Source organism: Diceros bicornis, chromosome 18 (genome assembly GCF_020826845.1).
Source record: "Diceros bicornis minor isolate mBicDic1 chromosome 18, mDicBic1.mat.cur, whole genome shotgun sequence".
Lineage (NCBI taxonomy): Eukaryota > Metazoa > Chordata > Mammalia > Perissodactyla > Rhinocerotidae > Diceros > Diceros bicornis.
The window spans coordinates 35495931-35521711 of record NC_080757.1 but is presented as its reverse complement, the minus strand read 5'-3'; positions in this window follow the sequence as shown (position 1 = coordinate 35521711).

Genomic DNA, 25781 nt, shown 5'->3' with positions numbered 1-25781 from the left:
CAAGGGGCCTCTCATCCTCCAGTAGACTCTCTGAACTTCACCAAGGAATGGTGGTCTCAAGGTTATGAGAGGGTGACAGTAGAAACTGGAAGACCCCTTTAGGCCTAAGCTCCAGAATTTGCACAATGTTATTTCTGCCACGTTCTCTTGGTCAAAAAAAGTCATGAGGCCAGTCCAGATTCAAGAAGATGGCAAAATATACTCGACCCCTTGACGGGGGAGCAGCCACATCACATTGCAACGGAGGATAGACACAGAAGATGTGAATCGTGGGGGCCATTATTGTAACAATCTACCACCAAGATCTAAAAGATGTAAAGTATGAAGTGTGTGCTTCAGCACAGTAGGGTAGAGGAGTCATAAGTCTCCTCTTCTTTGCCAGCATCTGTTTCCATGACCTTGCCTAGGGGTTCTGTTATTTTTTGCCAGCAAGGACATAGCCTACAAATTTAGTTTACTTGACTCCACAGAGACCATCAAACCACGTAGCGCTATTTGGCTGATCCTCCTGAGTTGTTGAAGCATGTTCTTCACCAGGCCCACTGTTATGCTAGTAAACTAGACGGTGGGGGAAGCCCTGATTTGTAGCATTTGCCAGTTTCTATGGTGTAAATACTACTACCCTGGCCAATTTCAAGCTACCAATGTGATGTCACTAATGAGGAGTTTGGAATAGATATGCATAATTGATTCTTGGTCCTGTACAAGCCAGCACTACACCTTTTCCTGTTCTCTGGAATTTTCTAGAAAAAGTGAATACATTAAAAATAGCACAACCCTTTCTTGGTGCAAAAATAATAAAATGCGTTAAGAAGGCAGAGTCTTGTCTTGGAAGGTGGGAAATTCCACGGCTATTAGGCAGGCTGTGGCAACCTTGGAAACTAGGTGGATCTAAACACACCTGTGATATCTTTGTGTGGGCACAGACAATTTCTGGAAGGGTGCTCACCTCACTAACAGTGGTTATTTCTGGAGGTGATGGTGGGTGGAGGTGAGGGACCCGTCTGACATATTTCTATACCATCTTCACTTTTTTACAGTGAACATGCATTTGATTTATAATTAAATAATTAATACTAGATAAGCATACAGAAGAAGGAGCTAGCCACCCACCTCCAGAAAAACTGGCCATGAGAACCCTGTGAATAGCAGCAGGGCACCGTCTGATATAGCGCTGGAAGGTGAGAGGATGGCGCTAAAAGACCGGGCAGGGTTCTCCTCTGCTGCACGCAGGGTCTCTAGGAGTCAGAATCGACTTGACGGTGCTAACAACAACAAAAGCGTGCATAGACTCATTGAATTTTACAGACTGATTAAGGGAAACATAATCTCAGGTAAGGTAGGGAATTTGCCCTGGTCAGGGCTACAGCCAAGACTCGGACCCAGGTCTCCCAACTTCTGACCCAGAATTCTTTCTCGAAACCTTCAGGCTGCCCCACCTCCATTCAGCTACAAATTGGGAAGAGAGTGAGAATTCTACCACCAAAAGCTTGTGGAAGTTTGGAGAGACTTGCCCTGGGAGATGGGGTACAGATGGGAAGGCAGCCCTCTGGGAGTGGCTCCTAGGCTTAGCAGGCTACTACAGGGCAACAGCACAGAACCCCTTGGGGATGTAGCCCGTGGCCCCCCTAGGAAGCCTGAGCCAGCATGTCATTCAGCAGTGAAGTAAAGCAGGTTATGGAAATCCCTGATCTGTTCTGTTGGCCTGAAAGGTCCTCTCACCCAACCTCTGGACTCTCTTCTTGGGAAACTTCATCACTGGCCCTAAATCAGCTGATAGAAAATTCTTTTTTTTGGAGAATTTAGTGTTTCTTTGATTTGTTTTCCGTTTTCTTGTGCCCTTTTGCTTAAACGACCTTCGGGCTTCAACAAAGTAAGTACAAGGCCAATCAAACGCAGGACAAAAACAAGCGTCAATAAATTAATGAAAATAACACACAAAGGGCACCCTTATCTCACAACAGGAGGAGGAGACAGTTGTTTTTAAGGAAAGGTCTTGTCTTGTTTGGGATGAGTGTGGAAGGAGGGTCAGGGAGAAGGAGCACCAGCAGACAAGACAAATGAGGAGTGAAGAAAAGAAAAACCTCTGTGAAAACAAAGTGGTTGCGATGCCCACTCTGGGCTCCGAGCTATGTTCAAGGCTGAATGGGACTAGTCGAAGCCCCAGTGGGGAGATTGCTTTTCCAGGCTGGGCTGACCCATAGGGGCTGAACCACCCAGGCTCTTGGAGGTGAAACCAGTCCAGCCCAGCCTTCAGGCTCTTCCAGAAACATTCTGTATTTTCTAGTTCATTTCTAGTTCTCGGTGTGTGTCCTCCTCCTTGTTAGGCTGAAGGCTTCTTGAGGGCAGCATCTACGTCTCAGTATCTCTCCCAGTGCCTATCACGGTAGCACCTTCGTGGCAAGTGATCAATAAATGTGTGTCAAATGAGGGAATCGGATTCAAGGAGACGTATACTGCTGATGGACTTCACTAGTTGGTTTTTGGGGGAGGTGCGGGCATGGGAATTAGGAGTGGGTAAGAAATACAAGGTTAAATAAAAGATGATCGAGATACATCCCTGCCTCAAAGGGCTTACAGATAAGTCCAAGAGACAGAATATGACACAGATATGGGTTAATTACCCATTTAGCTTCTTGCCCTGAGGCCTGTTAATTTCTACAGGTTATGAACAAACTTGAGCTTCAGTCTTCTCCTTCTGTCCCTCACCCTCGTGGGGCCACTCCAGCCCAAATGCAGGAGGACAGAAGAACGTGGGGGAAAGAAGTGCTGGTTCCACATGGCAGTGGCTTTGAGGGCTGATCTAAGCTCTAACCTTCCCTGTGGGTCCCCAGCAATGAAGGGCAAGGGCCAAGGCTGAGGTCCAGGGGTGGGGAAGGGGCAGGGTGTCCACTCAAAAGTGGGCAGGAGCAGGAGGAGCCAGAAGGCTGGTTCCAGCCAAGTCCCTTAAAAGTGCCAAAGGTCAAACTGGAGAAAGCGAGTTCAGGTGTCAAGTCCAAAGGGCGAGAGGAGGGCTGTTAGTGGGAAGGACCCAGGTGGCCCTGGAATGGAGTGGGAGCAGGCCGGGCTGGAAGTGAGTGGCCTGGAGTGTCCACGTGAAGGCTCAGGGCTGGGACAGACAACTTGGACGTGGCCACAGAGCCTTGGTCATGTTCCTCGAAACCAATCCCCCCCAGGCAGCCCAGCCCCCATCGTAAACTCTGCTTTGCCCACCAGCCCTGCTCCATGACAGGGTTTCCTCTGTCAGCTGCACACTGAGAAGAAGACAATGTAAGAGAACATTTTGTAAAGTCAATTTTCCAATTAAATGGCTGTCTATTCTGAGATTATGTCTGTCTTACTTTTGGTGATAAGATGGCTTTTCTTTTACGGAATCATGGTAATGGTAGGTGATCAGTTTTTGGTTGTTTGAATGGCCTCCCTTGGCTAAATTAAAAAGTTGGCAGTATTGGTCCCTAGACTTATGGGGGAAAATTATAAAGCGTCAAATCCCAATCTGATTACTTCTGCTCTAAGGAACTGAAGTCCTGTCCCTGAACTCCAGGTCCCGGCTGCCAAAATACCATCATCATCGTCACCACCATCATCATCGTCATCGCCACCATCATCATCAACACCATGCAGCCTGCACTTTGAGCCAAGCGCTATCCTAAAACTTTGCGTGTGCTAATTAACTCCTCCCTTGTTTTGACCGCTTGCTGCATATATCTACCTAATATCTGGGTTTGGTTCTCCCAACTCTGACCAAGCCCATTGTCTGAACCCCAGTTCTGATGGCTCCTCTCCACAGATTTCATAATCTCTTCCCTGACCCCTGGCCACCCGGAGTCTAGAGTTCTGCCTCGAAATTCCTAGCCAGTGGCTGTGTCTCTGCTCCCTGCTGCCAAGTCCTCACCAGACAATTACACTGACTGCCAGCCCGGGCCTCCTACCAGAATTCAGACCCTCAGAATTCTGAGCACCAGCCTGGGAAGGAGAGCCTCCCGCTGCCTAACTCTGGGTCCCTGAAACTACCCGCCATCCAACTGGACCCCTCTCCGTTGACCGGATCTGACTCTCCTGGGCCCTCATTCCACCTTCCCAGCAGCCTGACTTTACACCTTGCTTCCTCCTGGAATCTTCCCTGAACAAGAGCCACACAGCAGTGTGATCTTCTGGTTTCTGGGAATAGCCGTTATCAGACTCCTCTAAGCAAAGCAAACCTTGAGGCAAATACACACTCCTGTCCCAGGCCTGGAGCTGTTACTTTAATAACCTTTCAGAGCAGACCACGTGCCCCTGTTCTACACTCTACTTGTATTAACCCGTGTGCGCCTCACCATAACCGTATGAGGTAGATACTATTGTCGTCTCCATTTAACAGATGAGAAAACCAAAGCCCAGAGAGATAAAGTCACTTGCCCAAGCTCACACAGCTAGGAAGTGGCAGAAATGGGCTTTGAACCCAGGTTCTAGAGACCTAGCCCTTAACTACCACGTTGCCTGGCTTCTCCTTAAAGCCTAAGAAACACTGCGCTGGAAAGTTTGGCCTCAGACAAGTGAGCTCTCCATGACCGTGGAAAGTCACTGGCTCTCTGAGTCTCCACTCCCACATCTTCCACAGTTTTGTGAGAATCGACGGTGTGCTGAGCTCATGGTGGACAGAGTCATCACCCCCACCCTTTCCTGCGTTAAAACCCTGGCAACCACGAGCATGTCGAGAGTGGGGTGTAAGGTATTTAATTCAGCGCTGGGAATGTCAGTCACAATGGGAAAGAATAAACCCACTTCTCTTGGTGAAGTGTTTTGCGGCTGATGGAGGAGGTGAATGCAGTGGTTTAAAGCCTGGACTCCGAGGCCTGGCTGCCCGAGTTTAAGTCTGGACTCCACAATGATGTGTGACTCGGGGCAAGTTCTTAACATCCCCCTGCCTTAGTTATCTCATCTTTAAGGGGGATGATAATAATAGTAATAATACCCACCTCGTGTGGGGTTGTTGCTAATTATAGAGTTAATATATGTGTGTGAAGCCCTCAGAACAGTGCCAGGCACACAGTGAGCTGTCATCGGTGTACGCTGTCGTTAGGCTCTGGGTAAGAGAACAGGTATGTTACCACCCTTTCAAGGAAACTAAGTCTCCAGGAGGTTGAATGATTTGCTCAACATCACACGGCTTTTGCAGAGTGGACCCAGACTTGAAATCCAGAGTCCCTGGTGAAAGATTTGCCAGCTCCTCCATTTCTTCCAGTAGTTTCTTATTTCCATTTCTGACATGACAGCAGTTGCTCTGATTCCCAGGCCACCAGTTTCCAACCTCATTAATCCACTCCTGCAAAAGTCAGGCTCCTCCTAACGGGCATGGCTGCTGTGCAGGGCGACCTGGGTCCCTTCACCAGCTGTCCACCTACACCTAGTTGCTGGAACACTGCAGAATACGCCCGTCAGTGGGGGGCATCTCCCACCGTCAGGTGCCTAATTATGCAAATCCTGAACATGAGAAATAAAGAGGAGAGTGTGGCCTGCCCAGGGATGACTGATGAGCTGGCTGGTTTTATCTCCTCTGATGTAGAGGCCGGCGGCTTTATGGTGAGAGCAGCTGAGCTGCTGTATCTCAGTTGCTTTGTTGCAGGTGCTGGGGCAATAAAAACTGAACTGGGTTAATATAATGCTCCAGTGACTCATCCCAGGAGAGGACCTGTGATGGATCATTAAGCTGCCTTGGAACTTATTTCAGGCCCACGCCCCCCAAGATGAACGCTCTCAATTTGTTTATCGGGTCTCCAACAATAGGCCACTATTCTCCTTCCCCACAATTCGGTTGCACAATCTTTCCCTCGTGTCTTTCAGACACCCACTGAAAATCTGTCTGTGCACTGAGCACGCGCTCCCCATCCCTCTACCAAATGCTTGCCTGGCACATCATCCCCTGTCTTTCATGGGGAAGCTTACTGTCTTCTTGACAAGCTCAACTCTGCTCCCCAGGATGCCCCTAAAATGGAGGCACTCATTCTCCTGCCTGAGCCCTTATGTGGGCAGATGTTGTTTTTCACCCTCGCTGACTCCAAACTGGATCTAGACCTCTGAATTATCCGTCTTCCAGTGCCTAATGAATGTCCTGGATCTTCCAATTCCCCTTTGATCCAAAGTTCTTGGGCTGATTGTTTTTAAATTAATTCTTTTTAAAAATATATAAATAGGGCCGGCCCATGGCTTAGCGGTTAAGCGCGCGCACTCTGCTACTGGTGGCCCGGGGTTCCGATCCCGGGCGCTCACCGATGCACCACTTCTCCGGCCATGCTGAGGCCGCGTCCCACATCCAGCAACTAGAAGGATGTGCAACTGTGACGTACAACTATCTACTGGGGCTTTGGGGGAAAAATAAATAAATAAAATTAAAAAATATATATATATATATATAAATAGCTCATGTTTATTGTAGAAAAAAGAATGCAAATACCCCATAATCCTGCCCCCAGAAATAATCTCTACAAACATTTTGGCGGTACATCCTCTTGGGCCCAACTCCCCACATTCCAATGTTTACCTCTGTGCTCTTCTTTGCTGGGACACCTCTGATAGGTGGAGAGTAAGATATATGCAGATGCCATTTCTTAAGGAGCATCTGCTACAGGATAGGAAATATTTTCAATTTGTATGTGGGTCCAGATTGTGCAGTCACCTTCCTCAGGGCCTCCAAGTAGCTCCAAGTGGGATTCTTGCTTGCATTACTGAATAGCCCCCTCCTGGTCTCCCGTCCTCTGGCCTGTCCTCCAGGTGACCTCCAGAGTGAACAAACCAAGACACTAATGCCACCAGCTCATTCCTCTGCTTGCAACCTTCTATGGCTTTCCACCACCTTCGGGATAGTATCGGGACTCCTTAGCCCAGCGTCGGTGGCTCTTCACGACATGAGACTGGCTTGCTTTTCTCGTCTCTTCACTTGCCTCCCCATTAGGGGTATTTACTCTCTAACCTTGTCAGGCAATTTGGTCTTCCTAGAATGGGACTGCTCTTTGCACCCCAGGATCGTTGTCTCTGCTGCTCCCTTTGCCTGGAATGAGCTTCCCTTCCTCCTCCTTTGTCTGGCTAATTTCTACACTTCCTTCAAGACTTAGTTCAAGAATCACCTCTTCCAGAAGCCTTCCTTAACCACCTCATCTCCAGTCTTGTCCCATCTCAGTTCGGTGCTTCCTCTCTGAGGACACACCATGTTACCTATAGAACTTGGCTCGCTTGTCTGTCTCCCTCACTGTGGGCTACATGAGGGCAGGACTGGATTTTTTGCCTCTGTTTTTTTTGTGTATGTGTGAGGAAGGTCAGCCCTGAGCTAACATCCATGCCCATCCTCCTCTTTTTGCTGAGGAAGACTGGCCCTGGGCTAACATCTGTGCCCATCTTCCTCCACTTTATATGGGACGCTGCCACAGCATGGCCTGACAAGCGGTGCGTTGGTGGCGCCTGGGATCCAAACCCAAGACGCCAGCAGCGGAGCGCGCGCACTTAACCGCTACGCCACAGAGCCCGGCCCCTTTTAACTCTGTTTTTTAACCACTAACAAAATGTCTGACCCACAGTCTGTATTCAGTTCAAAAAAAAATTTTTTTGGCTGCCTAGAATGTAAGAATAGGAAATACACCTGTAGCTGCCCAATGTCATTCTCACTTAGGAGGTGAGCATTTTTATTAGATCCAGGTACAGTGTACATTTCAAAATTGATTCAGACACTAAGTTTGTACACACTTATGATCACAATGCTTTACATGATGTAAATTATCCCATTTAATTTCATTCCAACCTCACAACAGCCAGGTGAGATGGGAATTATTTCCACGTTACAAATCAGCCAGATTCAGGGATATATCAGCATCTTACAAATAGTACATAATAGGATCAGAATTTGAACTCAAGTCAGCATAATGATCATTTTCTGAAGAAGTGATTGGGATTCCATTGTCTTTAAAGTTTTTCAGATGCAGAAATTTGTGTCCCCATCCAGTTCCTTGTAATTTAGCAGCTGAATAATCATAGCTTCCTCTCCTTCTTGAAGGTAACTAGGGACTTTGTGATTAAATCATGGACGGATGGGTGACTCTGGCGCTGCTTTCTGCTGACTTTCAGTATCGCCACTGTCCTCAGGTTGCTCAGGCCCTGTCCTTTCCTGTCCATCTCACAGGTGTGATAAACTTTCTCCAGCCATCTTTCCTCAACCAAACATTTCTGCTCAACTTGAAGAAGGGGTAGATTGTCACCCACAAACAAGAAACTGCCAATCCAGGTGACACAGCTAGTACCATGAACTGTCTTTAAGATCTCAACAGAAGGACTGTGATACCGAATGTTCTTTACGGGTGGAAAAGTGCCTTGTTGGACCCTGTAGGCTCTCTTTCACTCCTTCATTCCAAAAACATTTGCAGAGGGCCTAATGATCACAGTTAATAACAGTCGCTAACTTTTACTGACGGCTTAATACAGGAGAGGCACTGCTCTCTGTGCTTTACAAGTAGTAACTCATTTAATCCTCATTGTTGAGGATTCCCTCAAGTAGGAACTATAATTATGACAGTTTTATAGATAAGCAAACTGAGAGACAGAGAGGGTAAGTAACTTGCCCAAGGCCACACAGCTTATAGTATACTGCCTCTCCTGCCCTGCTCAAGGCTCTCTGCCAGCCTTGGGTATATGGAAGTGACTATGACACAGGCCCTGCCCTCAAGGGACTTACGTGCTTATGCAAAAGAGACATGGGGGAAAGAGCTGCAATACTCTGTGATCTTCCACTGTGCTGGAGACATGTGCTAGATGAAAAGAAGCATAAGAAAGGGATGTTTGAAGGCAAGCTGATGACATCAGAGGAGTCACAGACGAGGTGACATTTCAGCTGAGTCTTGAAGGACTAGCATGAGTTCAGGAGATTGGAGAGGGTGGGGTTTGTTGTGGAAAGCCACCTTTGCAGACCGAATGGAAGATGCAGAGTGCGGAGGGGGAGGAGTAACTTGCTTGAAGAACAGTGAGAAGCTCTGAGCGGTTGGCTCACAGGGTCCACAGGGGAACACAGCAAGCAATGGGCTGGAGTAGTAGGCTGGGCCAACTCACGGAGGGTCTAAAGGAATTGTACTTTATTTTGTGAGAAATAGAGAGTTATTGAAGGTGTATAAACAATGGAGTAGCATGATTAGATTTGTATTATAGCCATGAGCAATGGAGAAGATAGACAGGTGGGGGAGAGAGTTAAAAAAAGGAAGCCAGGAACTCAGTCTACCAATTCCTGATTGGAATTAACCAGGCAAGAAACACATAGTTCCCCAAAGAAGGCCTTGGTTGGAGAAGCATTTTAAGAAGTAGAATCGGGACTGGCCCTGTGGCATAGCGGTGAAGTACACGCGCTCTGCCGCTGGCGGCCCGGGTTTGGATCCTGGGCGCGCACCGATGCACCCCTTGTTCAGGCCATGCTGTGGCGGCGTCTCTAAAATGGAGGAAGATGGGCACAGATGTTAGCCCAGGGCCAGTCTTCCTCAGCAAAAAGAGGAAGATTGGCATGGATGTTAGCTCAGGGCTGATCTTCCTCACAAAAAAAAAAAAAAAAAAAAGTAGAATCAACAGGAACTTGATGACCCTAAAGCTTCTCCCTTGGGCCTTATGTATTATAGCCTGACATTAACCATGGCAAGAATAAAGGAGGAAGGGCTCATCATTCATCTGTTTCTTTGTTCAGCAGACACTTGGTCAGAGAGCCAGGACCTGCACCAGGCAGTAGGGATCCAGCAGCCAATCAGACACAAGCCGGCCCTCGCAGAGCCTACAGTCCAGTGGGGGAGGCAGACAAGTAAACAGACTGATTACCATACAGAGGGGTGGGTGGGCCACCCACAGAGTGGAGTCCTTGGAGTCTGGTGGTGAGGTCTTGCTGTCAGCCCTCACTGGCACAAACCACCCTGGAGGCGGCAGTGGTTTCCTCTCTGCCCCTTTGCTGGTCACTCTCCCTCCCCCTCACCTGGGCTGTTCAGCTTGGCTTCCCCAGGGCAGAGGCCAAGAGTCTGGTGTGGATATTTGGGGTTGGCAGGGCTGGAGCCAGGGCACAGCACCTATGAAGGCCGTGCAGAAACTGGGCATCCCAGTGTGTGAGCCACGTCAATGCCCATCTGGGAAAGCCAAGAGCCTTATGCCAGTAGGACTGGATAGAAAACTCTAGTCCAAAGGGCCAGGGCTGAGGAGGCATAGCCAAGAGTTTAGAGTGGGGCAGATATGAGGCCAGAACAAACCAGAGCAGGTAACGATTGCCACAAACCCTTGGGGGGATTTGCTGTTTTCTCTGATGGGCTGCTATGCTGACGATGCATGGGTTCTGAGGCTGGCAAAAGGGTCAGAGGTAGGACACCAACCAGTGTGCCTTCCCTACACGCTGCAGAGAAGTGTCCCAGTCCCCGCGTGCTTCCCCCGGCCTCTCGGGTAACCCACACCGCTTCATCTGGGTGCGCTGTGGATTGCAAGGAACGAAGATTTCCCATCTCTAGTTGTTTCAGCAGGATGCAAGTTGCAGCAGACAAAGGGAGGAAGAGAGAGGAGCCCAATGCACAGACAACAGGGCCTGTGAGGAGAGGATTGTCCCCCACTCTCCCTCTCCGGTTTCCTCTCTTTACAAAGAAAAAGGAACGAACAGGGTCAGCAAAAGCTGGATACTGTGCTTAAGCTTCCCGTGAGGCTGAGCAGAGCAGACAGTGCCTGCGTGTCCGTTTGGGACAGCCACAGAATCCAGGGCCCCTCTCGGAACATTAAGGCAGTATGGACAAAGTCAGCCAGAGGGTGAAGGAGATGGAGAGAGAAGATAATGGGAAATGAGAGACGCTGTGAACAGGAAAGACAGCAGCAAAGGAGAACAAAAGAGGTTTGGGAAGGAGGGTAGAAGTCAGGGCCCTGTTTCCTGTCTGCTTCTTACAGCTCTGCTCGAAGCAGCTTCATTCCAAACAGTGTGGCCCCTTGACAAGGCAGTGGTGGAGGGGACAGGGCGGAGTGGGGGTCCCGCCCAGGGAACTTGAAGCCTGACCGCACCTGACGGGAGATGACAACAGGTCGACTGAGCCACGGAGCGAAGGCAGGCGACGTGGGGGGGCGGAGGGGCGTCACGAGGGGCCCAAGCAGCTGGAGCCCCGTCATCGCTGCAGGCTCCTCTGTGGTTGATCGCGCGCTTGGCAGCATTCACATCGATCATTCCCTGCTGTCTCTTCATTTTATTAACTTTAATTTGTAACTGGGTTCATCAGCAATTGTTCTTCCTGGAGGGTGTAATTAGGATTACAAATAAAGCCGAGTGGAGAGTTTGGACGACCAACGGCTGTGCATTCTGTGCTGTAATGAGCCCAGGCCACCACCCCGCTCCCTGTAGAACCCATTTTGCAGCAATAGGTTTATTGCTTCATTGGCTCAGACAGAAAGCTGAGGTCTCAGAGAATCCTCACATTTCACTGTTTGGAAGGAATCGAGGTTAGAAACCTTGATCTTCTGAGGACCAATTAGTTTGGGTATTTACTGTAGGAGCCTTTTGAATTTAGAGCCCATAGCATTAAACCAATTCCAGAAGTCACACCTCCTCTATGAAACCTTCCCAGGCATAGTATATGTTCCTTTCCATCACCTCGTCCACGCTGGACCCAGAAGTCCCTCAGATCTGCCGCCCTCTCTCCATGCCCACCGTCCAGGCTTTAGTTCAGGACAACTCAGTTTTCACCCAGATTATTATTCCATTGTCCTCCTGGCTGGTGTCCCCATGTTACCCATCTCACTTTCTCTAACGTGATCTTCCTAAACTGCAAATCTCTCCATATCTTGTCCCTGCTTGTAAGCCTTCCAGGATAAATTAGATCCTCTTTAGCTAGCATAAAAACTTCCATAATCTGAGGCATCTGACCCCCAACCTCCTGCCATCCCACTCCAAGACAATTCCAAACACCACCAGCCCCTCACCCCTCTGGACCTTTGCACAGGTAATTCCCTTTTCTTTGAATATCCTTCTGTCTTATTCACATGAAAAACTTCTATCCACACGGCAAGGCCCAGTCCAACTACCTCCTCCTCAAATGAGTCTCCTCTGACTCCTTCCGACAGCCACCCCTCCTTCGAGGCCCCATAGGACTTTACAATCTCTTCTCTAACTGCTTTTTCTCTTGCCCTTATATGTCCACCATTGCTTGGTCTGATATTTGTCCTCTATTAAATCCCATGTGTCATTGCTTCATTCTGGAATTGCGGATGTCTTTTGGGCAGGGATCATATCTCTGAGATTTTTTTTTTCTTTAAGGCCCAGCTCAGATAAGGGCCCTATGTCGATGGTGCCAAAAATGTTCTAGGTGACGAAGCTGTTGCTGAACACACGGCTAGGTGTTCACACCAGCGCCGTCCAATAGCACTTTCTGCCATGTTGGAAATTCTTATATCCGCATTGTCCAACATGGCCGCCATTAAACCATGTGTGGCTATTGAGCACAAGAAACATGACTGGTGCCATCAAGGAACTAAAATTTTAATTTTATTTAATTTCACTTAATTAATTTAAATTTAAATAGCCCCATGCGGCTAGTGGCTACCACGATGGACAGCACAGGTTTGGATTAAGCCAATTTGGAATAAAAATTAGCCTAAAGAGACACCTGCCTGTATCAAATTCAGCACCTCACAGCTGTATTGCAACCTTTGAAAAGAAGAAATGCCACCAGTAATAACAATAAGGCGTTAAATGGTATTTTGATGGCTCACACTGTGGCGGTATCACAGGGTTGTCGCTGCAGTCAAACTCTTGACGGTCCGGATCTATATCATCTGTGGACTCGCTTAAAATCTGCTGCAAACTTACCAATAAGTGCCTTCTAAAGAGTCAGAGCATGGAAGCAGCTAAATGAGCTACTCCTGGAACGGGTGGTGTTATTTTTCCAAGCAGGCAAGAATGGTTTCTTAGGTATCCTGAGGTCTGAGAGACATTGCAGCCCAAGTGTCTTATAACGAAGATTTTAATTTATACTGAGGCAGCAATTTGTTGGCCCAGGCCTAAAAACTTTAGAACAGGGGCAGGAATAGGACCAGCTCGGCAGATGTGCGGTGCCAGGCTCCTAGGCTTCCCTTAACTCTTGCTCCAGTGGAAGGTCTTTTCTTCTGCCTGTACTGTCCCACCTCTCTGCAATTAGCAAGGTGTCTGAACACAAAAAGAAAGCTTCATCCTCTCCCTCTGGGCAGCTGCATCCTTTGAAGTTAGGGGACCCCAAAGCTCTCTGGTGACTGATGGCTGAAGAAAAGGTGGCACAATGTGACGGGGAGGTGAGAGCCGAGGTGGGACACTGACAGCAAAAAAGCAAAGTTCTCCAGCTACACACATTACCTGCCCCAGTTATCAGCGTGCACTGGTGAAAAGGGAGGACTCGGAACAGAAGCACTAACTGCTCTTGGGCTTGGGAAGCAACAGGTTTACCTTGGGGGGTGGCAGGCAGGGGAATTGGGGTGAGGCTGCCAGTGTGGGGGTCGCTCTGTTCAAAAACACTCTTATGGGATGGTAAGAGCTAGCAAAAAGAAAATCATTATAGTGTTTTTGCCAACAATGCATCTGCTTAAACTCAGGTATAAATAGATCCTTAAGCCCTCCTCTCCTCAGCTACTTTAACCTCAGCCAGGAGCGGCCACTTGGAGGGGGCAGGGGAATGTTCTCCGGTGAGACAAGGGGCCCCTCCCCCTCCCTGAAGCACCAAACCACTTACAAACCTGCTCAGTCCCTGGGGAAGAGAAAGGCCAAGATGCAGAACAGGGAAGGGCGGCATTCAAAATCCCATCCTACTCGTACGTTGTAAAATGGAACGACCACCTTGGGAAACGTGTCAGCAGTTTGTTGAAGAGTTAAACGTATACTTACCATATGACCCAGCAATCTCACTTCCAGGTGCTAATAGCAATCAAAACATATGTCCATATAAAGACTTATATACAAATGTTCATAGCAACTTTATTCATAATAGCCATAAACTGGAAACAAACCAAATGTCCAAGAACAAGGGAACAGATAAACGATCTATGATATAATCCAGATAATGGGATATTAGCCATAAAAAGGAAAGAAGTACCGACAGACACAATGACATGAATGAATCTTGAAATTATTATGCTGAGCAAAAAATGTCAGACACAAGAGTACAAACTGTATGGTAACATATATGAAACAGGCAAATCTAATCTGTAGGGAGAGAAAGTGGATCAGCAGATGCCCCGGGCAGGGGTAGGGGGCGACTGACTGGGAAGGGGACACGAGGGAACCTTTTAGAGTGATGGAGATGTTCTACACCTTGATTATTGTGGTAGGTACACAAGCATATACATTTATAACTCAGTGAATAGTACATCTAAAACGAGTACATTTTATTGTATGTAAATTTTGTTGTTGTTAGTGCCGTCAAGTGGATTCTGACCCCTGGTGACCCTGTGGACAGCAGAGCGGAACCCTGCCCGGTCTTGTCGTGCCATCCTCTCAACTTCCGGCGCTTTATCAGACAATGCTCTGCTGCTACTCATAGAGTTTTCAATTATGTAAATTAGACCTCAATAAAATCGATCGAAAAAAATAAATCCTTCCCGAAGGCCTGGATGAGGGGGCCGGAGCCTCCATCTTGTCAGTAGTGGCCACAGGCCTGCTGGCTTGTCCTGCAAGGTACCAGCAACCACTTTTCCAGAAAACCCAAACAGTGATCAGGGAAGTCTCCCTCAAGGCCCAGTGATACCGCCAAGCTGGAAAAACGGCTCCCTTGTGGCCTGGAAAAGGCCTCTCTCTGGCCCCTGATCCTTAAAAGGATGGAATTTCTGGCTGAACGAGAAGGCCTGGGCCCAGTCCCGGGGCAGCTTCTCCTCAGCTCCGGGCAGGATGCCCAGGCACCCCTCACGCAGGTGCTGGCTTGCTGCCCAAGCACAGGACCCGAGGGCCCCAGCAGATCCCCCCGGCCCTGCTGGGAGCAGAGGAGGGAGGCCACCGATGCCCAGCCTATCCTCTGTCCCCAGCGCCAGTGGCTAGCAGGGCCCTTGCCTGTAGGACAAGCTCGCAGGGGAAGGAAGCAACACCCTGCGCCCACCCAGCTCCCCCAACCAAGCTCTGGGCCGGGGAGCCAGAGAGTTACCTGAGACCTTTAGTCTGGGCGAGGAGGGTGTAACAGCCCCCAGAGAGAGTCAGGGAGCCCCTGACAGGACAGGGCCTGGAGCCGTGGACTTTGAACTCTTAGCTCAGTGCCCTTTCCCCCACACCAGACTGGGCTCCCAGTTACTCGCTGGGGGAGGGGTTTTAGTGGGGCTGGTTCTGAACAAGAGCTCTCCAGGCAGGGCCTGTGAAACAAAGGGACTGTCTGCCGCAGTGTCTGGGTGGCCTCGGGGAGGAGGGGTCTGCTGCTGCTGCTGGTTTGTCAAAGGGCAACCATGCCCCCCAGGCCTGCGCATCGCTTTGCCCAGTGTCTGAGGCCAAGGTGCTCCCTTCAGACCCTCTGATTCAGCAGTTCAGGGTCCTGTGGGCCCAGTTAACCCTCAGCGGGATCACGGAGAGGGTGGGCCTGGGACTAGATTCTGCTGACCGTGGGATCTAGCCTTCTGGACCACACGGGATCCTCAGGGGTCCAGGAGCCCCACCGCCTCTGCTCTGTCTGGTTCCATCTCTCTCTCTCTGTCTCTGCCTCTCTGTCTTTCTCTGTCTTTGTTTTCCCTCCTCCATTCCCTGTTGTCACCTGCACCTGTTTTTCCTGTCTGGCTCAATCTCTCCAATCCACAGGCTGTTCCTTCCCAGGGCTCACCTCCCCTTATCTTCCAGGCAGCTGTTGGCCCTGGCCTGGAGGTACAGAATCAGTTAACTCTTCCTCTCCTCCCACCACTGCACTCCCACTGAACCATCAGCAGCGGAGCACCAAGGAGGGCCCCGGGTTAGGGCTCAGGGAGTCTGGGGTCTGGCCCTCCCTGCTGTGTGGCCCCTGCCACACGATTTGACCTTGAGCTGGGCACTTGCCCCTGTACCTCAGTTTCCTCATCTGTAGAATGACAGCATCTTCCCGTTTTATTATCCCAGCTCTGTACCCCACCCCCCAACACACACACACATACACACACACTCCATGTTTTAAAAGTTTAAGGTTACCAAATTACATTTATTCAGTAATTATTAAGTCTGGAGCCAATTTTGTATGAAACAAAACCAACCAGAGCTTCTGAGCAGCATGCCATGGTTTTGTTTCATAAAAAGCAGGACCCTGACTTAGTAATTACTGAATAAATGTACATTTATCATGTTCCTTGTTATAATTCCAGCAAAGAAACTTGACATTTTAGTTAAGCCTGTGTAGCCTTCGCACAGACAAGCGTTCTATTTCTGCTAGCGTTACGAAAGATAACAGGTCAGCTCCTGGTCTCTTCCTCCCCACCCTTTTCTGGGCTGGGGTAGGGGAGCCAGGGACAGGTAAGCTTTAAGACCCTTGTATTGCTGGGTTAGCAGGCTCAAGTGTGTCCCATTGGCTAGCACATCAGTCACTCACTAGGCACCAGTATCATTGGTCCCGCCTACTGAGGCCTGGCCTTCCATCAGATGACAAAGAAAATGGCCAGCAGGACAGGGTCTGGGCCCCAAGACCCACCCCAGCACAAACTCCTCGGCTCCTCACCTGCCAGCCCAACCCACAATTAATGCCAGAATTCAGAGCCAGTGACAGTGGAAACAGGAAGGGGCCACGGTTGGGGGGCACCTTAGGATTTTCCCAAGGGAAAGAGTCCAGGTGTCTTGGCAAGGAGACTGAACCTGGGAACAGAGGCTGTTCCCAGACCTTCTCATGGGGTTTAAAGCAAAGCTGTGAGGAGAGCTGGTCCTGTCAGTCCCCTGTCAAGACCTCCTCTCATTCCACAGATGGGGCAACCGAGGCCCAGGAGTGTCACTTCCCTGCCATCCTCTTTCTCTCCATCTCTCTGTTTCCCACCCACCCTGTACCCCAGGTCCCCAAGGAGCACGTCAAAGGCCCTGAGCTGGCTGGGATAACCTGGGTTTCTAGTCTTGGCCCCATCTAGTGCCTTCTAGATCCGGAGCCCTGCTCCTAACCCCATCCCTACAGGACAGTCCACCAGGGTGTCTTACAGGTGACTCAAATTCAACCTGCTCAATACAACCCATTATTCCCCCTCTGGCGGGGGAGGTTGCCCCTCGGGCTGGGTTTCTTAGCTTTGCACCTGGCCGCCAATCACCCAGGCTCTGCGTTCTGACCCAGGGAAGCTGTCACCCCTGACCCCTCCCTCCTCTCCACCCCTCGTCAGCACCTCCAGGCCAGAGCTCCAGGTATGAATAGTGTTTTCTCCTTCTCCCCTCTGCACCCTGCCTGCGTTCTCTTCCTCTCCCTCAGCCCAGGCCTCATCCCAGGCCTCCTGGACCACGGCGGTGGCCCTCCCATCCTCCTACTTGCCCCCACGCTGGAGCCAGAGGGACTTTTTCCTTCGCCTGCGATTGAGCACTCACAGCCTTGGTCAGACCTTCCGTGACTCCATCACACGGACTCAGCATGTGTGGGAGGCAGAATGGGAAGAAATGAAGGGGTAACAAGCTCTTGGAGGGAAAGATGGGGAACCATTCATCAGACTCACATGGGAAGTGACAGGCTCAAGGTCGCCCAGCAAAGCAGAGTCGGAGCGGCATGTTTAGGGGACAATAACTCTCACTCGGCAAGCTGACCGCTCCACCACGCCCCTCCTGGACACTACGCTCCAGCCACATGGAACTTCCTCGTGCCCTGAACTTGCATGCTCTTTCACACGTCTGCTTCCTTCCTCATGCAGTCACGCCCTTCCTTTCTTCCCCCATCTCCACAGTTAGCCAGCTGCCCAAGCACAGCTGAAATGCTGCCTCCGCCAGGAAGCCTCTCCTGATTACCTGTCCTGGCACACCTCTCTTCATGTCGTTCAGCACTCTCAGACTTTGGTTAGAATGATTTCTGTGCATACCCCCTAGGAGGGGCGGGACTCCTCTTACTCACCTTCATATCTCCAAGAGCACCCTGCACAGTGCCTGGCCTGTTGCAGGAGCTCAACAGGTCTTTCTGGAAAGAATTATCACTATATTTATTATAGTTATAAATGGCTGGTGTTGACAGAGCCCTCATTTGCGTCAGCCGCTGGGCGCAGCATGCAAGTCAGAGCACACACGTCTTCACAAGAGCCCCAACGATTAGCCCCATTTCGCAGACGGGGAAACTGGGACTCAGGAAATAAGTAGCTTGCCCTCACTGCTGGAAGGTGGCCGAGCTGGAACTCGACTCCAAGTGTAGCTGATTCTAAAGCCTTGATGCAGCCCTGTGACTCTTGATCTCTGTGCTCTGTCTGCAGCCGAGATGACAAGCTGAGAAGCTGCTTAGGGCTCCAGGACTCCACTGGCCCCAGGCGGCACTTCTAGCCTCGGTGACCGCTGTGGTCCAAGGCTTGAGGCTGGAGGCCCCTCCAGGTCCACTCAGGCCTGCTTTGCAGACGACCCCAGTGGTTTAAATCCGGCCCTGGAATCCGCAGCCCAGCCAGGTGACAAGAGCTCCCCGCTGGCCCCGTGCCACAGGAACACCAAGTACCTTTGCACACAACCTCTCTTTGTCCCCCGCTGGTGATGGCAAATAGGGCAGGCCCGGGGCAAAATGGTAAGGTGGCACAAGTTTGTCTTGGATGGCGTTTGCAACCTCTCTGTTCTGTTCCTTTTCCACTTGGGGTTTCCTGCTGGCTGACTCCCTCCCCGTGCTGCGGGCTGGATGCTGGGGTTTAACCCTTTTGTAATCGAGAGTGGCCTGTAAGGGCTGCGGAGGGAACTTCAGGCTTTTGGGGAGATCTGGAATGAAGGTGGGGGTTCTCCTTGCTCATGAGACCTGGACTGACCTACGGTGAGTCCCAAAGAGGGCCTGGGATTTTTTTGCCCCTTGGTGCCCCCAGTCACAAAGCTCAGTGGGAAACTATGCTCTCTCGCTTGTTTCCCTCGCTGGATCCTAGCCCCTGTGCCAAGGCTCCCAGACATGGGGGCTGCACAACCTCCCGTCCCTGCTGCCACTCCTGTGCCCCCCTGGGATGGGGTCTGTTCACGTTCATCCCTCCTGGGTGTCAGGCTTCACAGACACCAGCTCACTCGACCATCACAAGGGCCCTGAACTCTCCTCCCCATTTGATGGCTGAGGAGCTGGGGCTCAGAGGGGCTCAGGATCACACAGCCAGTGTCTGAGTTGCTGTGATGTGAACTTTGGTCCATGTGGCTGTGAAGCCCGTGCTGCCTTGATCCTCCTTTCCAGCCACTGCAGCCTGGAGATCAGGCTGTGTCCCCCTGGGCAGGCACGTAGCCTGATGCTTCTGCTGCCCTCATCTGCCCAGCATGGGGGTCCCCAGGGAGCAGAGGCCAGCCAGGGACAAGGGAGAGGGGCTGTCCAGCACTGTGATTTCACCCGGAGGCAGGGTCAGACTGCCTGGCTTGGCTCATTCCTGCTTCTGTGACTGTGGGCGGCATAACCAACCCGAACCTTAGTTTTTTTCTTTTGTGAACCATGAGCTAAAAATACCTATTTCTGGGGTATTTGTCCACACCACTATCTCTGGTTCTCGTGAGGATTAAACGAGATAATCCGAGCCAAATGCTTTGCATAGCAGCACATGGTAGGTGCTCAAGAAAACCTTGCCGTCTGCCTGGGACCTGGGTGGGGGAGAGGTGGGGCAGCGATAGTGACGAAATGCACAGAAACCCACAGGAAACTTCATCACAGAGACTGACAGCTGATACCAGGGAAGTAACAAAAGAAGAAGAAAAAACTTTGAAATTTTGGCTGAGTAAAGACAACAGTATAATTACCATCATTTATAAAAACTGTTTCCCATTAATGCCTAATTCCCATGAAGTGCAACAATGATTATCTCGTTAACTATGTGTCAGATTAACTTTGTTGTAGGTTTTATTTGATTCAAACAGTGAACTCTCAACACCTATACTCATTCTTCATAGTCTGTGGTTTCTGGAGCGCAGTCCTCTCTGTTGACAACTTTTTCTAAATTAGAAAGCATATTTCCAGGGAAGTGTCTTGTAAAATTCGGTTATTTTGATTCCCCAAAGCAAGGTGGAGGGAGCGTCTTGGGGCCCACCTGTGGATTTGCAAAGGCCAGTGCTGAAAGGTGAATTATGTGTCAGTCTTTTAAAAACCTCGGGGTCTTTTGTATTATTTGAATATTTTACTATGTGCATTTGTATTATTTTGTAGTAGTGGAAGGTGCTGGGTTTTTTTCCTCCATACATTGAAAACCCCAAAGTCGTTACATGCTGGATTCTTTTTCCCCCACTGGGAGAAGAGGCTGCTATCTGTCATATGGACTGAAGCGCCTGACATTTTCTCATTTTCTGATAGGTGGTGCAGCCCCCCTCCCCCTCCCCCTCCCCGCTACCTTAACAGAGAAAAGCTGCTGGCTGACAGCTCCCAGCTGCACCGGGAGATAGCTGAGAATTTCCAATAGGGACATGTCACGCTTTGCCAACTCTGGGGAAGACAATAATTGGCTGAAAGCACAGTCCTGGGTAATGTGCAAGAGAAGACTAGGCTGGTGGGAGGTACCCCGGGGTGGGCTGGGCATCCCACGGTGCCAGACTAGAGGCATCGTGTCCAGAGGCTCAGGCCCTTTTCAGTGGCCCCTCTCACCCCCAGGAGCCCTGTGTGTGCCTGCTGCCATGTGGGAGAGGTCCCACACTGGACCCCAACACCCTATCCCCAAGGTTAAGTGGTGGGGGCGTTCAGCCCCAGCGCTCAACTCGGACACGGAAGGGAAGACGGGGCAGGGGCAGCACACACCCCTGTCATCTTTACCGAATAGGGAGGCCAGAGATCTGAGAGAGGGTACTCGCCCTGTCCTGACTCCCTAGGGTCTGTGTACACCGAGGGCCTGTAGGTGAAGGAGGGCAGTGCCGGCTGGAGATGGCCTACTCTGATTCAGACTTGGCTCTCAAGGTCAGAGACAAGGGCAAGCTTGGATCCTGGAGGGGGAGGGTGGGAGGACCTCAGAGAGAAGAGCCCCTGACAATGGGGGGGGGGAGCATTTGCTTATTCCATCCTCTCCTGATCAGAACCCAGCACCCCGATGTGGCCTGTGAAGAGTCCCCCCAGGGCAGGGCTCCTGAGGACCGTCCTCCTCCAGCCCCAGCCTCACTCTATGCTCTGGCTGCTTTGCTGAGCATCAGGCCTAGGGCAGCACTGTCCAGCAGAAATATAATCTAAATTTTTTCAATAGCCACTTTTTAAAAAGTGCAAAAGTAACAGGTAAAATTAATTGTAGGAATATATTTGGCTTAACCCAACATATCCAGAGTATTATTGTTTCAACACGTAATCAATATAAAAATTAATGAGATCTTTTACATTCTCTTTTGCTCCCAGGTCCTCAAATTCTGCTGTGCAATTGGCTCTTGCAGCCCCTCTCAGTTTGGACCAGCTCCACTCCCAGTGCTCAACGGCCACAGGTGGCTGCTGGCCGCCATTCCCCAAAGGGGCCATCCTTTGGCCTCCTCAGAGTCCCCAGGTCCAGACCCCTTTGCCTTTCCCTGATGCAGGAGCAAATCAGCCTGTGGGTCTGGGCACACTTCTATCTTTTTTTTGTTTAACAAGGGAGGCCGGTGGGGAAGCTGAGAGCCCTGGATTGGGCATCAGAAAGCTCTGCCACTCAGCCTGCTGTGTGACCTTGAGTAAGTCATGTTTCCTCTCTGGGCTCTAGTTTCATCCTCTGTCAGGTGACAGGTTTCCATTAGATTTGTGACTTTCAAGCAGTGGAATCTATTTTTCAAAGGGCATCTCATGCAGAAGCCCAATGTATAAATCAGAGACAGTTGCTTCTGTGTTAGGAGGGGCTTGGGCCCTGCCTCCTCCAGCCCCCACCTGGAGGTAACTCATCTGCCAGGCCCTGCAGCACCAAGGAGGAAAATCCTGCACCGAACATGAGTGCACAACTCACGTTTTCACACATCATTTTATAAACACGCAAAACCACCCTGTATGTTGCTTATGGACACACATAGATAGTAAAAGTATGAAAACACGAATGGGAAAATGCCTTAATTTCAGTTGGTGGCCTCCTCTGAAGAGGGAGGGAGGCGATGGGCTGGAGACAGCACTTTGCTTTTATTGCCAACATTAGCTTTTCGACCAAAGGAGACCTAAAGAAAATACGGCAAAATGTGAACATTTGCTCAAGCTTAGCGGTGGGTGTGTGGCTATTAGAGAGATTACTCTGTACTTCTCTGTAAGTTTGAAATATTTTATAATTTAAATTTATTTAAAACTTTAAGAAGCGTAAAAATATATAATCTGATGTCACTTTAGGCAAAGAACTTTTGTTAAATAGTAAAGTAAAATGTAAGTCCCCTCCCGGCCCCGACCCCCATTATCCCTAAGGCCCCTCCCACCCTTCCTGCGCTGATAGCCCAGGAATCCAGGGGCTGATGCCCGAGGATTGAGGGTCCTGGGAGAAGGACTAGAGCTAAGCAGTTATTCAATATGCATTGACAGTACCTACGGGCATCAGACATGTGGGAGCCCCGGGGGTGATTAAAACACCACCCTGGTTCAAGCCTCGGTGCGGGCTGTGGGAGGGCTGAGAGAGGAGGCTGGGTTCTGCCCCCTCCTTGGTTCCCATGCTCCCCAGTCTGTAGACTTTGGGGAGCCCCCTCCCCTTCAGTTCTCACTGAAGCTCCGCTCCCATCCCCGTCTGCCTCTCCACTGCACTGTGGCTTGCTCTAGACTCATCCAGCCCAGTCTGGGGGACTCTGCTGGCTTACCTCTTTGAATGTCTCCGTGTTCTCCCCTAAGCCCTGCCTCGGGCTCCTCCCAGCAGCCCCTCCCCCCATGCCTGCCCATGAAAGGTTAGGAGACTTGCCAAGGTCACCTTGCTGGGCTGGGCATGGCGGGGGGAGGAGGGGTGTGGGAGGGCACCATGCACCAGGTCCAGTGGGTTATTTCATCCCAGCAAACAGGTCCTGCTGGTTTGTTCTTTGGAGAGTTTGGCCCCAATTCCCATGGGCTGGTTAAATGCTAACTTGTCTTTGGTGTTTTGTGGAAAAGGGACAGGGAAGGATCCACCAGCTCTGACGAGGAGCCGTGTGAGACTCAGCTGGCACTGGGCACTGGACTGCGAGTGAAGCTTATTTTTATTTTTTATTCTCTTCTGGAATCTCCCCCTTTCACATGTCTTGCTAGCCAGATGAGTAAGAGCAAGGAGGAGTGGTGATGGTAATAACAGAGTCCCACAGCCATTGAGGGCCATTCATTGGGGGATTGCTTAACCAAGAGCCACTGTGCCCATTTTACAGGAGGAGCAACAGAGGCCGGGAGAAGTGAGGTCACTATGAGTCACTGGCCATCCTAGCCTGACTCAGACCTGGCTCCATATGGCTGAGCCAAGGGGCAGAGCAGGCTGGGGTGGGGGCGGGGGCTTCACCTTACAATCTCTGGTTCTTCCAACAGAGTCGAATGCTTTTTTTGGCCTCCGATTCCCTCAATTGTGTGGTCAGGGGGTGGCGGCCACCCTCCTCCCTTTGCTCAGCGCCTGCCTGATTACAGAGCTGGCCACCCAGCATCTTCTCTGCCCCCACAACAAACTTCTTCTTAGGCAGGGCTGGGTTTACAGACAGGGAGACGGATTCCTCGAAATTAGGGCCGTTGTTCAAAGCGTCCCGGCTGGTCAGCCCCAAGAAGCCCAGCCCTCTGGATGCCAGCCTGGGCCACAAGCTTGTCTGTGGCTCCCGGGCCTGCATCAGGCCAACCCTGCTTCCAGAGAAAGGACCCCCGGGACGCCTCGTTTCTGGTCTGAGGACCCGCAGAGGTTTGTCTCGAGGTGGACAATCACCTTGAGAGCGAAGCTTCAGACCAGCCTTTCACGTCCCCTTTCGGGCTGGGTTGGCCTGTCTGGCCCTGAGAGGGCTGTCTGCTCAGTACTGGGCGTCGGTGCCGCTGTGCACACTGTTAGCTCAGCCGTTTCTGGAGCAGGGCATCACCTGTCACCATCTGCTCACTTGGTGTCAACACTCCGGTGAGAAGAAGGAAGGTGGAGGACCCCCGCCCCAGCCACACTCCCAGGTGGGCAGAGGGAGCTCTCACCAGCTTTTGGAGACCCTGGAGAGGCAGGAGCCCAGATGGTCTGTGTGAGCCCTATGGTGCCCAGGGTGGGCGGTGCTCCCCAGCCAGAGATGATATGCCACGCAAGACAGGCCTGGGTCCCCTGGCTCCGTGGGGCACCAGCTGTGACTCCCTTTCCTTCTTGGTCCCCTGGAAAAGATACTACCTTCCTCAGCAGGTCTTGTGAAGGCGCAGTGACATATTCGTGTGACAGAGCCTCACGCGGGGCCCGGCCCATGGCTCCCTGGGCATCTCTGCTACGATTTCAGCCTCAGGGGAGCGGGAGGCCCCAGGGTTCCCCCAGAGGGAGCATGGCGTCCTCTCCCTCAGCAGCTGGCTCCTGCTCCATCGAGGCCACTTGATACCACGCTGGGGCTGGAGAAATCTGCAGAGGTCAGTGGGAAGCCGGAGCCAGGGTCACAGGGCGGGCGGGCTGAGGACAGCTGTCCACGGCAGGCTGCAGCAGGAGTCTCCCCGCACCGAAGGCCGACTTGTTTCTCTCCTGCAAAACCACGTTATGTAAATCGGTGCCGGGTTGAGCACACTCAAGTCAAAGTCAAGAATTGAGCCCCCCAGGGCGCCCAAAGGCCTCAGCCAGTGCGGATCACCAGCTAGCCAGCTCTGGGTGTCTTGCTAAGGCCAGAGCAGGTGGCTGAAGGAGCTGAGCTCTTCCCCAAATGTGTTCTGGGAGAGGGACACTAGGCCTCAGGCCCCCACTGGGGCCCACTCTCCTGCGGGGTGGAGGCCCATTCCCCAGTGAGGGAGGAGGGATCCTCCTGCTAGGTGCTTCAAATCTTTGACCCAATTCCTCCCTCCCTGAGGGAGAGCCTGACTGGAAGAGGGTGTGGCTGGTGTCCTGGAGGCCCAAGTCCAGCCACTATCCTGTGGTGGGGTCAGACAGCTGCAGAAGATACCGAGGCTCTCTTCTGCTGAGAGGGTGTGTCTCAAGTGGGCACCGAGTTCTTCTTCTTGGGGGTCCTTGGACCTCTGTCTCAGAAGGGGCATTCCTTCTCCCCGCCCCTCCCTGGCCTCCTGCTCCCGGATGCCTGCCTCCTCCAGGGCACCCCAATGGGTGACTGCCACCCCCAGGACACTGGACCGGGGCTGCCCTTACAGAACCGGTTTGAGGCCAAACAGTGGTGTGTCGCAGCCCAGCTGAGCAGGAGGCTACAGCAGGGCGAACACAAGTCAGTCCAAGGCCGTGAAGGGCAGGGGGTCTATAGGGGGTCCATGTGTATCGTGAGCTGCTCCCTGCCCTCCCCTGGGCTGCACGGGCCTAGCAAAGTGACCCGAGGGCTCCCTTCTCTTCCTGTGACCCTGTCACAGCTGCGGGGTGGCACACGCCCTCCTCTCCCCAGCAGAGGCCGGTTCCCTCGCCCCGGGAGCTGAAGGAGGAGGGAGAAACAGAATGAGGGGCTGCAGCCTTCCTAACATGAGGGGGAGCATTTGGGTCCGAACGGCTGTCTAGAACTCATGGAAGCCTCCTGAGAGGTTGACGAGTGGCCCCTGGCACGGTGGGAGGTGTGCCTCCCCCAAAGGGAGCTGAGAGCCCCGAGAGGCCCCCTGGGCCAGAGGGAGGCCAGGGCGCAGGCGTCTGGGTAGAAGCTGGGAGCAAAGTCTGGCCGAATGGGGGACCAGAGCACAGGCAGAGCCACGGCGGGC